The sequence below is a fragment of the Amia ocellicauda genome, chromosome 22, assembly GCF_036373705.1.
Source record: "Amia ocellicauda isolate fAmiCal2 chromosome 22, fAmiCal2.hap1, whole genome shotgun sequence".
NCBI classification, from domain to species: Eukaryota; Metazoa; Chordata; class Actinopteri; order Amiiformes; family Amiidae; genus Amia; species Amia ocellicauda.
Window position 1 is genome coordinate 21,757,648 of NC_089871.1, and position 15,714 is coordinate 21,773,361.

The 15,714-nt window shown below is 36.9% G+C and overlaps 1 protein-coding gene across 8 annotated transcripts in view; it reads left to right on the forward strand.

The window, feature by feature from the left end:
* The window catches only part of ptprsa (protein tyrosine phosphatase receptor type Sa), a 319,426-nt gene that overhangs the window by 61,073 nt on the left and 242,639 nt on the right, over nt 1-15,714 (forward strand). For 7 of the 8 annotated variants that reach the window (XM_066696342.1, XM_066696344.1, XM_066696345.1 and 4 more), the window contains exon 1: nt 10,839-11,131. The exons of the other annotated variant lie outside the window; for it this stretch is intronic. The gene's annotated coding sequence lies outside the window, so the exon portion shown is untranslated. Of the gene's footprint in view, nt 1-10,838; nt 11,132-15,714 lie in introns of those variants that run through there. 8 annotated transcript variants of the gene reach the window in all.

Here is a 15,714-nt window from a genome sequence, read left to right on the forward strand (position 1 = left end):
TTTGGGTGAGAAGGAACCAAGCTTGATATTTATCAATATTGAATTCACAGAATCTTCAAGAACTTGTGATCCCAACACCTCAATGTAATGTATGCATGAGCAGCCAATATAAAGTGTTGTAGTACCTAATCAGTCACATTTACCAGCCAAATCTAATTTATGACTCATTGTCAGGCGTTCTTCATTATTAATATCAGGTGTTCTTCTCAACACATCCATAATGATAAAAGATCACTTCTCTTACTGCGGAATACAGATTCAACAGTATTAACTGTTAGTTTAAAATACAATGGCTGAAGTGTTTGAATAGGGCAAGCAGAATTTTCACTCAGCAATTAAGACATTCATTAACAATGATACAGTGCTTCATTGCCTGTACTGTAGAATATTCTCTGATGTTCCCCTGCACTATATGTCCAATAGAATTGAGACAATTGACAATTGCCAAGACATTTTCAAGGTATTTAATAGGGTTAAGATCCAGCCTTGGTCTTCACGAGTCATCCATTTTGATCGATATATAGCTGAAGGAATCTGTAGTATATCTCTTCACAGCACTTTCTAGTGCTGTCTCTATAGTCTCTTTCTGATATCCTTGTTCCAGTTCATCCCAGAGGTGCTCTATCAGCTTGTGTTCAGGATGTTAAGCAGGCAGTGAAGTGGTGCCTACAATCTTGAACTTAAATTGTGTTACACTCTTAGCATTTTGACTGTATGTATTTATACAAGCTCTACAAAATTCAGTCAAGAGCTGCCATTGAATGTTGATGGTTTCCTTCAATTAAATCAACCACTTCATAGAAAAGACCCATCTCTCACCAGCATGGGATATGTTTGTCCCATTACTTTTGTCATTTTAGATATATATATTTCTAACTTATTTATGTGGAAAATAAAATAATAATGTAATCACTTTTCTATTAACAGTGCTTGCTGGCAGAGCTCACTGCCTAACACTAAATTTTTAAATGTATCTATGCAAATTGACAGGTTGATATGCATTTTGATCAGCAGTGTTTTTACTTTGAACATTAACCCAAATGTATCTAGCAATCCACACTGTTTCAAATGCAGCTTGGTGTAGGTCTATTTAAAAAAGATATTCAAGTGAGTAGTGGGGAGGTAAACACAGCACAATCTGTTTTCCTCCTGAGGTGCCAGCTGTAAACTGCCATATCTTTCTAAACAAATCTCATCTCTTTTAGAAACCACAATCTATGCTTTCCAAGAGGGCGTATAATTTGATATATTTGTTAAGAGGCAGATTTTCAAACATAACAAAATAAAAAAATAAAACACATCTAATACTGACAGATGGTAATTTTAAATACGATGTTCTCAATGTGGAGCCTACCAGTCAATCCAAGACTTTCAGACATCCTGAAGAATCTTTCCTGCATAACGATTAAATCAAGACTTTCATCAGGTATTCTGCAGAACGGCTTGCGTTCTTTGTTTCCTATGTGCAAAAGCATGAAAATCCAATACAATGTGTGAATGAGAATCCAAGTACAACAATTGAAATAATGTCAAAACCAAAAATAATAAATACACAACAGCAGCACAACTATTTTAAAAGTGAATTATATCTTGATTTTAAATATCTCTTGTGATTAATGGCAATATATCTGTGTGGTGTTTTAAAATTCTAATAAAAGTTTTTCTTAGATATACAAAAACTTTTTTTCTTTTTAGATCTCTCACAAATAAGAAAGGATATTTGAGTTTATTATGTATAATAAATTAATATGCTGTATTTCCGATTTTTATTGTTTATAATATTTACTGCAATTAGTTTCTTATGTAAGATGCATTTGCAGTACATCTGTTATGAATTGTATTTTAAACCTGTTTCGCACCATTCAAACATGTTCAGTCAGACATTATTTTGGCTGTATTTTTGTGTAAAGCACAGATGTCCTTATTATAGCAGAGGTGTTAATCCAATTATCGCACACGCTTTCACTAATTATAGTCTATAATCAACTGATTGATTTCTGTGTTCCTTGAAAAAGGTTTATTTTGCTACAGTACCTACTGCAGCTTCATTATCTGGTAAATGTAAAACATTTGTGGATGCAATCAGTGCTTCCAACATGCAAAAGAAACCATTTACTCTATTCCAAATATAAATTGTGGAAAGCATTAATTACTCTCAAAGCCTGAAACATTCAATTAAAAAGGCTCTATTTTAATGCATTCATTAAAAGTATTATATTTTACTGGGACCCAGTGGTGTGTGTGATTTTATTTGACAGGGAATTGTATGTGTTTTAATGCTGCACAGTGTGTGATGGTACACAACAACGTTTTGTAATACGTGTCATAAAAACACAGTAATAAATTACCATTATTCAATTATACACACTTTAGTTATTTATGGCAGTATTTACAGAATATCCAAATTGACCTTGGTCTAGAGGTAATGTATTTTATGATATTCCTGGATTTTGAGTGTCATAAGGTTTACATTGTTTAGATATTTCAGTAATTGAGGCAGTTTAAATCAAACTTTTATTATTTATATTTACTTTTTCTGTCTTTACAAACAGCAGTCTTCACCCTAGAGAAATGTATGCAACAGCACACAAAGCAGAAAAGGGAGCAGACTCAAACACCAATACACCAGTCTAGGGTATTAGAATAAGGCTGATATTTTTCATATTGACAATATACTGCCCACAAAAAAGAAATGGCAAAGTGGTATATGTATATATATATAAGTATATGGTGATATATACACTCACCTAAAGGATTATTAGGAACACCATACTAATACTGTGTTTGACCCCCTTTCGCCTTCAGAACTGCCTTAATTCTACGTGGCATTGATTCAGCAAGGTGCTGAAAGCATTCTTTAGAAATGTTGGCCCATATTGATAGGATAGCATCTTGCAGTTGATGGAGATTTGTGGGATGCACATCCAGGGCACGAAGCTCCCGTTCCACCACATCCCAAAGATGCTCTATTGGGTTGAGATCTGGTGACTGTGGGGGCCAGTTTAGTACAGTGAACTCATTGTCATGTTCAAGAAACCAATTTGAAATGATTCGACCTTTGTGACATGGTGCATTATCCTGCTGGAAGTAGCCATCAGAGGATGGGTACATGGTGGACATAAAGGGATGGACATGGTCAGAAACAATGCTCAGGTAGGCTGTGGCATTTAAACGATGCCCAATTAGCACTAAGGGGCCTAAAGTGTGCCAAGAAAACATCCCCCCCACCATTACACCACCACCACCAGCCTGCACAGTGGTAACAAGGCATGATGGATCCATGTTCTCATTCTGTTTACGCCAAATTCTGACTCTACCGTCTGAATGTCTCAACAGAAATCGAGACTCATCAGACCAGGCAACATTTTTATAGTCTTCAACTGTCCCATTTTGGTGAGCTTGTGCAAATTGTAGCCTCTTTTTCCTATTTGTAGTGGAGATGAGTGGTACCCGGTGGGGTCTTCTGCTGTTGTAGCCCATCCGCCTCAAGGTTGTACGTGTTGTAGCTTCACAAATGCTTTGCTGCATACCTCGGTTGTAATGAGTGGTTATTTCAGTCAAAGTTGCTCTTCTATCAGCTTGAATCAGTCGGCCCATTCTCCTCTGACCTCTAGCATCAACAAGGCATTTTCGCCCACAGGACTGCCGCATACTGGATGTTTTTCCCTTTTCACACCATTCTTTGTAAACCCTAGAAATGGTTGTGCATGAAAATCCCAGTAACTGAGCAGATTGTGAAATACTCAGACCGGCCCGTCTGGCACCAACAACCATGCCACGCTCAAAATTGCTTAAATCACCTTTCTTTCCCATTCAGACATTCAGTTTGGAGTTCAGGAGATTGTCTTGACCAGGACCACACCCCTAAATGCATTGAAGCAACTGCCATGTGATTGGTTGATTAGATAATTGCATTAATGAGAAATTGAACAGGTGTTCCTAATAATCCTTTAGGTGAGTGTATATCACTCAACTGAAACCTGAACACTTTTATTATCATTTTGATCAACATTGTAATCATTGAATCACTGTGTAGGGCACCGAAACTACTGGTCTTCTAAAATACTGCACTGTTACTACACATTTTCCAGTGAGTAAAATCAGTGTATACTTGTCATGCTTGAACGCATGGTCACCAGTTCTCATGGGATAGATGTGCTTGCTTTATAGTGCTTTTCACTATTCCAAGGAAAGCTGATCAGCATCTCTGACATATAATTTTAATTTAGCAGTGTAATGCATTCTTTGGTAACTTTTCCAAAATCAGGGTCTACTGACTATGCTTTTGTTTGAAATGTCATGTGTTTGCCTTGAGTTTCCCAAGTGCACAATTCTTGCATCTGCTACTTGAGTTCAATGACAGGCTCCCCCCCCAAAAAAAAAAATATACACTTCTCCAAGACCATGTGTTTTGATCTCTTGTTGTTTTAGGACACAACTTATTTAATTACTTAGGTAATGAGAATTACCATCTTCTTTAATATGAGATATGTAAAACCTGTAGGATCTGCAGAACTACAATTTGAGCACCCCTGCTTTAGAAACATAACCTAAACTGAAATCCAGGAACTTTGACTGGACCCTAATACGAATAATAATGTTAATGCAAAAAGTTAAATTATTTTTGTTATAAGATGGAAAGAAGCATATATATTGTATTGCGTGACCAGGTGGCAACCCTGTAACTGAGCATAAAACTGAAAACCTATGATTTCTTAATGGTTGCCCAGTAGGGTAAGTTTAATTACTCTACGGCATTGACTGCATTCCACATTCCTCAGGATCTTCCTGCCTGACATCTACCAGATGTCTGCTGTTTTCTTTTCACTACACCTCTCTGCCCTGAGAGATGCAGTTCATAGCCCCCTCTGCCTTTGACCTGCACAGGAAACACTATCTATGTGCAGACCACAGACATATGCAGATCACATTAGAAGTTCCCCAGATTAAACAAATAATGAATGCCAGGTATGATTAAGCTGCAGGAATGACAATCTGGGAGATATCCATGAAATCACTTAGTAAATGTTCTTTGGAGCAGACTTAGATATATATCATGAGTTTTAACAATGCATAGAACAATATATTTTTAGATGTATGCATAAATATTTGTCAGGTTACTGTGCAATAGGTAGGGGGGAAAATGTGCTGTTTTGCATGTGCATTATGCGTGCAATTATGTAGCCTTTGAATAAATATTAAGCAAATGTATGCAGAATGGAGAGAAACTGGAATACAATTAAAATAGATAATTCTGTATGGTTATAGATATCTAATCAAAATGCCTTTTTTTACCAACATTTTAGCAACAATACCAAGTAGACACTGAACAACATTTGAAATATGCACGTAAGTGTGTATATATGTCTTTCCTATTTTGGCATTGAAGTCTCCCATGATGATTTTAATGTGTGCCTTTCCTTTTTCCTGTACTTGTCCTATTTCTTCATGAAAACATTCTATTTCCTCATCAGCGTGACTTGATGGAGGTGCATAGGCTTGAACAATCTGATTGAGATAAGCTGATATCTCTGTTAGCTGGATAACTATTCTCGCTGCTCAGGGCTGTCAAATTCTATGATATCATTCTTCAGTCTCCTGTGTATAATGAATCTAACAACACTTGTGTGATCGTTTTTTGGTCCATGATAATATAAAATATGTCCTCTCTTCAGTTCAATAAGTCATTTCCCTTTTCTTCCAATTTCCCATTACATTTTACCAAGTTCTTCTTCCTATTCTTGAAGTTTTCAATAGAGAGAGCAGTTGTTTTCGTAGCCAGGGTTAGAAATGGCAGCCTGTCCGTACCCGGTGATTGTTAGCACCCTCTGCTTTCATGCTCTGCTGACCGCTGCCTTGGTCAGTGGTAATCCAGCCGCCGGGACTGAGGGCCATTTATAGATTATAGTTTGTGTTAATATCATGTGTGTGTGTTTGTGTATATATATGTAAACTGTGTGGCAGTGTGCAATGGGGACCCTCTGCATGATTAAATGTGCTGTTTAAATGATACTCACATTGATATCATTTCACTACTACAGTTATGCATTTTTTTTTCCTAATTAGGGCTTCTGCTCGAGGTTGGAAATACACTGCAACACCTGGTCCCACTTAAGTATGTTTTACAACTTTGTAAGTCAGAGAAATGGCATCTGACATGGTGGGATTTAGATCTTAAGATCATGGAGTTGTGAAAAGCTGTGAAAGCCTGGATGGTGTCGTATTACAGCTGCTGGGCTTTTCTAGACAACCCCCAACCCTCCTACCACCACCGACGACCCTATCCTGAACAGAAAGAACATTCTGCTAATGTCTGCTCTGCACAATTCTGCTTACACTTCATAGGTCAATAAATCTGTCAGACAGTCAACGAATAGGATAGGAATGGGAAATGCAAAGGACTAGGGAGTGCATGTGAGTTGTAACAAATACAACATTATTATTATTATAATTATTAATATAAATTAATACTACTATTAATAATAATAATAATAATAATAATAATAATAATAATAATAATAATAATAATAATAATTGAGGAATGCTGCTTTATTTGGAGACCTAGGCAATGAATGCATTATCTCAGCAGACATCAATGCAGATTTTCTTCACTATCAGCAATGTTGTTGCAGTAGAGAACATATGTTTTCTAACCCAATGTCTGAGTGACAGTACTCAATGACTCGGTTATTGAAAATGAAAAGATGGATGGGCGAATGGTTCCGTCTGTAATTCTGTAACTGACACTTCCTCCATGGCAGTGGTGTCTCGCTTCATTCCAGTTCCACAACTGTATGTTAACAATAGATATATTAATATGGTGGCACTGTGATGCGTTGGACCCAGTGCCGGGATCTCAGGCAAGGCTTAGGAAACACAAAGGCTGTGGTATGATGCAAAAGGGTGATTTATTATGTACATAGTGCGCATGCTCAAATCAAAAGAACACACAGAACATTTTAATAAAACCCCTCCTCGTTTCGAGCCTAAACGAAACACACTTAAACAGGTCCCTACCCTACAAATGAAACCACAGACACAACAAACAGCAATCCAGTGTCTGTCCGGTGTCTGGCAATCTCTTACTGCACCACCCGGTTTTTAACTATGTATATTTGATGTCTTCTTTAAAAGTCCCATCATCTTTATGGGTGTATAGCCATAGAACATTTGACTCACCTGCCAAATCACAATTTACAATCCCAAGACTTGTTGGCATCCCATGTTCTGGCTATGGGTTTTTGCTTCTGCCTAATGCAAAACAAGTACTATGTTTAAACTTGCCTTTGACAGATGCATGGAAGCTTTGATTTAAAATACATCAATAAAATTAGGCTAAATAAAATGTTAGTTTTCATAAATGAGCTAACTTCTATTTATCTGTTTATCCTGTTAGACTATCTATGTATGTTATGGATTCATCAGATGGTCTTAAAATAGGTTGTTCTTAGTATATACAGTGATGGAGAATTTAACCATTTATGTCCCTGATCAGTCCCTTGCCAGTTTTCTTCTGCTACTCCAGCAGAAAACACTGGACTTTACCAGATATTGTATTTCTGTTATAGTGGGATCCACTATATTTGAATGGTAATTGCATGCTTTACAGTGAGTCAGGAAGTCATAGTTATGACTGTAATGCTAAACCATATTATACCCTTTTCTATTGGGCTGCAGTGGCAAAAAATGGGTAAAAAGGAAGAAGAAAGAATGATAAAAACACATGGCCTATTCAGCTCATTACGACGTTATGGATTGCTCATGTCAACCAGTAAGTGCTCTTTTATCATTTCTCACAATAGAGTGGCCACAAAGCGCATTTTCTCACCCAAGTGAAATGTACCATGTTAAAGCACTGCGTCACTAGAGGAAACCTGCATACGGCTCAAGATTTATTGCCATGATTAAATTAGGCAACCGTGAATAAGCGGTGTGGAGAAAATAAATATAAAATAACACAAACGTTTTACTCAGTGGTTAAATTGATTAGCCTCTACCTTTTAAGGTATTACATATCACTGGAGTTGTGGGGGTTTCAGATGGAAGATTGAGTATGTGGAGTGCTTGTAACCAGTCCGGGTGGCTATTTTCACACAGTATGAAGAAAAACATATTGCAGAAAGAAATCATGATGATGGCTAGGCTTGAAGCTGTATAAAATATGATTCTCATTATTTTTGTTTTCTACCTTACTTCAGACAGAAGCTTTTGATCTGTGGATGTCGAGTTTTTAGTAAAGTAAGCCCCTTGTATTGCAGCAATCAGATGAATGCTTTTACTGGGCAGTCCCATAGTACCAGAGTTATGTGTGACTAAAAACAAAGGCTTTTTGCTTACATGCTGTCCTGTAGGTAAGCCCAATTCTACATTCTTTGCCATAATAACAGTCAGTAATGATGTGATCATATTTGTGATTAAGCACCTAAATTTTAGCTAGTTGGGTTCTGTATTTACTATAGCTCAATTAAAACACTTGAGCATAGACACTTGAAACATTAACTAAGGTATCATCCAGTATCTCTTTATATTTTTGGGTGATCCCTGTCTTTCAGGGAGTGTTACAATTCCAGCCACAGCCCAGTCTCTAGTGTCCCGGCCTTAGGCTCTGCTTTGCTGTTATTGTTGATCCTGGAGGTGTGCTATAGGATTGAGGTCAGGACTCTGGATTCATTTTCTTCAACAGTGTTCTCCTTGAACCACTGTTTCACACTTCCAGCTTACTGACATGCTATTATGGTGTTGATTGATGGATGAGCCCTCAGCATAAGACTCTGTTCACTGTTGATCAGCGTATCACAATACATTCTTGTAGACATGTTGCTGTTCCAGAAAATACACATCTACTTAACACATGACTTCTTGAGCAATCCGTTACTGATGGAGGGGAGGCCTGGCCCATTCATTCCTTCACACTGTACATTGGCTTCCTATAGCTGATGTATTAAATTGAAGACCCTTGTTACACACCATACTGCTGCTTCCAAGGTCCAGTCTCTCGTCTCTCCATAGATCTCCTGTTCATCTTCTTCAGGTCAATTAGTCATGCTTTCCTTCTAGATCACACCTTTAGACCACGATATCTTCTCCTATACCTTCATTTTATTGACTGTAATCTTTAGATGAATATTGATTGTGATGTTACTACCCTGGTCATAATGAACATATGTAAAACATTGCATATTATTTATAATTAATATGTATGTCACCCTGGATAAAGGCATCCACTAAATAATAATAATGATAATAATAATAACACCGAAGTATATGTGTGTGTGTGTATAATGATTTAGCGGTTGTCAGCAAAAATGTATGTTTTATTTCAAATGAAAAAATAAACGTAAAAGCCGAGGACTTTGAATAATAACGGTGCTGCAAAAGGATGTCATTTGAAATTAGTAAAAATGCATCTTCATTTCAGAAGAGTTGCATTTTATAAAAGAACATTATATTAAAATCAATAATTTGCTTTGCTGTAGGAAGACACTTCTGCAGGAAGATTACAGAAAATATAAGAAAAGCTCTTCTTAACAATGCTGAGATGCATCACAGCAGTAATTCACCCTGTCGCAGTCAATTAATTAGTGTCAATACAATGCTAATAATATTAATAAGAAGAATAGATTGCACATTCTTTAATCATTATTGTTATGTTCCAATCTTTTCATCAGCATTCTGAGTAAGATATGTATTGCAAAATGCAAAATGCAAGTTAGAGAATACAAAAGCACATTCAAGAACCCTATCAAACTGCTTCTGTGTGTTGCCCGATTCGGTAACAATATATTTTGTTTTGCACCAGCTATATAACACATTTTAACCATGTGTATCCTTATTCATATTATTTTAGAGTAGGCTTTAGGTATGTAGGTAGAACAAATATGTACCCAGACTGCCATTTGATTTGTATGTGCCCGGAAACTTTCCCATAAATGTCATGAGTGAAATACATTCAGGTATAGATTAGATGTCACAAAAAGAAAAACAGCATATATCACTATATGTCATATGTGCTTGCCATAAACAAATAAAGCAACAACAACAATTGCAAATGTTAAGGTATGGAAAGTGTGCATGTTTCCAATTAAAACATTGAGGTTTGTGTAGATCATTGCATGGAAAATAATAGTAAGAGTGTGCAAGGTTTATAAATGGTATTTATGTATCTCCCTTGGGATTATCAGTGAATTCTACAAAACATGCTTGACCTAGCTGCATTGGGATTACAATGTCAGATTATTATGGGTTGTTAATAATAATAATAATCATCATCATAATAACAACAACAACCAATGCACTATTCAAATGCACTTAATTGAATGTAATACTGCATTTGCTATTGTATTACAGCACTTTGTACAACATTAATAATACAAGATCTTCCTAATAACAATCATTGTGTGTAATTGTGCAGCGTGCAGCTGGAAGGCTTTTGTTCAGCGCTGACTAGGTTTGGGAGATGCTAATTACCATTAACAAGGTGATGCCCAGTCTGTGGTGTACTGAAACGGTTAAACACACACATGGCCTGGCTGGCTCCCAACATGGATGGTTAGAGCTGGAGACGCTGTCTGGAGGTGAAAGAAACACAACGAAACACACAGAGCACACACGTCTTGCGCGCTGTCGAGCCTGACAGCACTGCAGGACGATCGTGCATTTGTTTTCCCCCACCCCTCCACTCCCCCTCAGTGTCAAATAACGGGTCGACCCCAGCAGCTCATCTGTTTCCAATCCGGAGTGTCATTCACGGGCAGGGTCACGTGACTGGAGAGGGGGCCGTGCTTTTTGGGATCTCGACTGGGCGCAATCTACCATTCCCCACCCCCATCCCCCCCTCCAAAAGAAAAAAGCTTCAGGGAAATATCGTAGCAACAGTGGGCACTATTTGTATTGTGCACAATTACTTCGTTTGCGACCGAACTGCAGCGCACGCACACAGCGAAATACCCGAGCATGAACACACGCCAGATCTGCAACTAGTTATTACCCAAAACAAGGATTTCTTCTATTTTTCCCTCCCTTTTATGGATGCAACTTAGTTTTTGTCGAGGAAAAAAGGAGCTACCAAGGTCTTTTTTCCTCGTTGTGCGCCCGCAGGGGGGCTTCTCGTCAAGGGATAAACTGCCCTAAAGTAAGTGGCGATCTTTTTGTTGATATGCTTTGTATTTTTGTAAAAAAAAAAACGGGCTCATTTACAAAAATATGCAATCGGGTCGCATACACAATCATAGGTAAATATAACGGTTGCGTTATAAGTCCTTTCATGTTTGTACAGGGGCTGTTTTTTTTATTGTCACCAGTTCAGTTGACTATTGCTGCTCTTAATATGTAGACTACTTGAATATTATGTTTTAGTCTCATTTGTAATATGCAGTATCAATCATATATGAGTTGAAGTATTTCCATTCATATGTATAATGTTCTGCTCTTGCGATCTTTTCATTCGCCTTTCGGTTTTGGATATAGCAGGCGAAACTTTGTAGCTTTTTGGAAAGACCTATAGGACCTAGATAGCTACTTAATCTTTTGATGCTTGTTATATTCCTAACAAGTATGACATCCGAGCTTGTTTTGGAAACGACTGATTGTATTTTATAGAGGGTATCTAATAGTAGACATGCAATAAAGTCAATTAAATCCCTGCAGATTTGCCCAAGATGTAGGCTACGTCATTCAACACGATACGTACAATGTAACAACATTACAACAACTGTGTAACACATTTATGCTTGATTCAAACTTTGAGAAACAAACATATGGAAAACATGATGTTATATTACAAATCCTAAATCCATGCATATGATTTACTGCCTTCCGTGATTTGGTTTTATACCTCAATGCCAGTAGTCTACAGACCAGATTGTTATTTTAATTGTAATTAAATTGTTCACCAGTTCTGGGAATGTGCATGTTATCATGTTATCAGTTTCTTAAGTATATGCACTGTATTAATTCAAGTGGTTTCGGGCTATTTTCTTGAATTATGCTGTTCCGGTTTGGAAACGTGTTCCTACAATCGAGCTGAAGTGTTGAAGCTTGTGCCCTGGAGATATGCATTTTTGACAAGACTGCACTGAAAAGGACTTAGTGATTGTGTGCACAGTGTGGTTTAGAAAGGCAGGAGTGTGTGCGCCTTATGCACACTTCATCATATTATTATTAGCAGAAGCAGTGTTATATAATCATTAAAAGAAGCAATGCACATTTGCAAAACCGTTTCATGTAAATAAAAACATATCTAACGTCTAAGATTTTTCATACATGTGTTGTTTTCAGAAATTACAATCTTTTGCTAGCCACTTATTAAATACTATAAAACTGATGAAATACTAATATACTACTACTTGCCTACTACTACTACTAGTACTACTAGTACTACTAACTATGCTTGTGGTATATAATAGCTTTCTGGGTGACGATTTCTACTAGGCCCTGAAGTATTCATGAAGCCCATACTTGATGCAGAGGTTTTGTCCAATGTATGATGGTGTTTTGAAGCTCCTTTTCAGAGTTGCTCATTTTTAAATGGTTTCTTTAACTATCAAAATACCATGCTCCACATGTGAGATGCATTGACTTTACCAGTGGGATAACTGACAAATGATGTCCTTATGTTCTTAAGGTTTATTGCATTGTGCTTGGAGGCATGTGATTGTGTTCTTGTAGACTAAAGCATCTTCAAATAAGTGCTATGAAGTACAGAACTACCTTTTTAAGTTATCCTGCCTAGATGTCTTTTTTTATGGTTAGTGGGGCATGATGTCTGGACTTTGTCTTCTGCTGATTAAAGCACTTGAATTGTAACAAAGGACATATACTGAAATTTACTCTAAATATATAATAATGCTGTAAACAAGTAAGATTGCCTCAAGGAATAGAGGCTGGAGGAAACATGTGAAGAATCAACCTTTGAAATTACCTTTTCTGAAAGAGTATCCATCTGTTGCACTCTTCTGAAGCAAGCTGCAAAACCCTGTTCTCACAATATATATGTGTGCAAGGCCAAACTCCCTGAGAGGAAGCGCTATGATCAATGTACCATGCATAGGATCTCTCCTGTTGTGGTTTCGATTTGTCTCAAAAGGAACAATTTGGTGTATAGCTTAGATGAGAACAAACATTTTACTTTGTCACATCTATCCTGAAGTCTGTTCTGAACTTGGAAAACACTGAATGGGCAGCATCTAATGAAGATATGTCATTCCAATGTATTTGGTTGCCCAGTAAAGCTGGACCAGAACATCTAATCCAGTTCCCTGGTATTATGGCTGTGGGGGGCACTGTCCTGCATTAGGTGCCATCTTTTTATACATTTTCAAGTGATATCCTATTCCCAGTATGGAAATATACTGTTTTAATGATAATAATAATAATAATATCATCATCGTTGAAATAGGAGGGATATTAATCCGAGTGTCACAGACAAGTCTAAAACAGGTTAATGAAACGTATCCTGCTGAAGAGATGCATACAATTTTATTTTAGGATATTTAATTACCAACTGAAATTCAAAAAAGTTCACATTATGCATTTAAATATTTCAGTTCTCCCCCATGTGTCTCTTTTCAATGTAATCGTTATATGTGAACAAGGAGGGTAGTGTTAAGGTATGTCTGAATATTACTCAATAAAAGTGTGTGAGATGTATATATCATTTATACAAATCAAATGAACATGCATTTGTGTTGTCTGTTTTCTGTCCCACATCCTGTACTTTAAAGAAGTGGTTTAGCTGTGGTATTGTTGTGAAGTATTAGTCTGTTTGTTTTCTTGGAAATGAAATGTTGACTCTGTATTATGGAAATACGGAAGAGCAATTGAGTACTTTATTTCAAATGTAACCATTTGTAGAATCCCATACACCGATCAATTCAAACATCTTCAGTAATAACTTTAAGAAACGGACAACTTAGCAAAGTATTTGTAAAGTTTTTTTAAATGTTCTTGTGTGGGGAGCTATGTGCCATTAACTTTGCAAGTGTTTCCTATAGTAGTCATTGGAAGTGTTTAACCATAATGCTGCTGTGTGGACATGGATATGTAAAAGTACACCCTAAATGTAGCTTGTGTAAATTGTACCACATCATCCAAAACACTTATTGATTGTCCCACATTCTCTAACAAATGCAATCTAGGGACTGGATCAAGCAATGAAAATAAAGCTGGCATTCAGAAAGTAGCCAAGTATCAGTTAGAAGTGCAGGAACTAGATTGTGTAAAGGGAGTATTCACAAATCCAAAAATCACAATATATGTGTGTTAATTGGATTGAATTATCACTGAAGAAAACACCTCTACTTTAACTTTTGTTTATTGCATAAACTTTTAATTTCCCGAATGCTATCTTTTGTGAGAAGAAAAGTTAATTGACTTGTGCCCCATGTAAAGCTTCTACACAAAGGTCTTTATAGGTGTCTTCCCTGAGGTTTAAAAAATAATTTCCTACCAATTATTAGTTTCACTACAGTTTTCTTATTTCCTTCCACTTATCTGAGGGCTTTTGTATTATTAAGCATCAAAGCACAGGATTGTAGACGTCTTGAGGGGGTAATGTCGCTGTAAATGCTGATTCTATAGAGAAAGAAAAGGTTTGTAACCTCTACTGTATCTTTGTTCCTGTTAATTAAGCACAACCACTGGGGCTAGTTAAATAAGCCATTGGAGCTTATTGACCCCATGCTTTAATGTGACGTTAAAATGATCAAGTCATTGACTCATCATCGCTGTGTTTAATGTACATTTTTACAGCTTGGTTCTCCACAGGAATGTGCTGTAGCCAAGTGGTGGAGAGATGCAGCCTGGTGGTAAAAGATTGGAGTTGGAAACCATTCCAATGGAACATCACCTATTGTCAGATCTGAGCCTTATCCTGTGAATAAAGCTCTTCCTCATATTGCTGCTCTGAATGTAAACCTTTCACATTAGGCAGGCAGATGAAATCAAGCAAAGAATTCGCATATAACATTGTGTAAATTGCTGCCATTGCTTGCCCCTGGTGTTACAGGGCTGTGGGTCAGAGAGAGTTACTTCAAGCTGCTGATTCAGGGCTTCATCTAAAGGGCAGTGACATTAAGATGTCCATAGAAAGGTTATTAAAGAGAGGAGGCCATTTGGCCAGTTATGCGCATCCTATTGTTTGTACTGTATTGATCCCAAACTTGAGATGATTGCTAAAGGATATGGATCTATAACATGGCTAACTGCAGGAAGTGTGTGGAAGTGACCAACAGGCTTTTAATGACCTGAACTGTAAAACAAACCACAGGGTTTTCAATGGATTTATTATCTTGTATGTATTTATATTTATTTATTTGAAAGGCCAGTAGGCTGTCTGTTTTCAAAAGGATCAGACAAAAGCAAAGTACATTTTTGACTACATTAAAATAAAAATGTTCGTTCAATCTAGTTACTCTGTACATTTTGGTATTCATAGAGACTTTTCTAAAAGAAAGTTCATCCGTAGAAAATAGTATCTTACTTTTCAGCACAGATATTTGTATTTTTACCAATAAGTTTCCTAAAAAAAGTTACAAAAATACTGTATATATTTTTCCATGGGGGACATGGGTTGATGATGACAAAGCTAAGGTTCTCCTATATACATCTGTTTCAGTCAGGTGAACCTGTTGAAGCATGAAATCATTTTAGTAAAGGATTGCATCCCGAAGTAGAAACTCCTGCCTGGCAAATTAGTGATGTGTTGTATTGTAACTT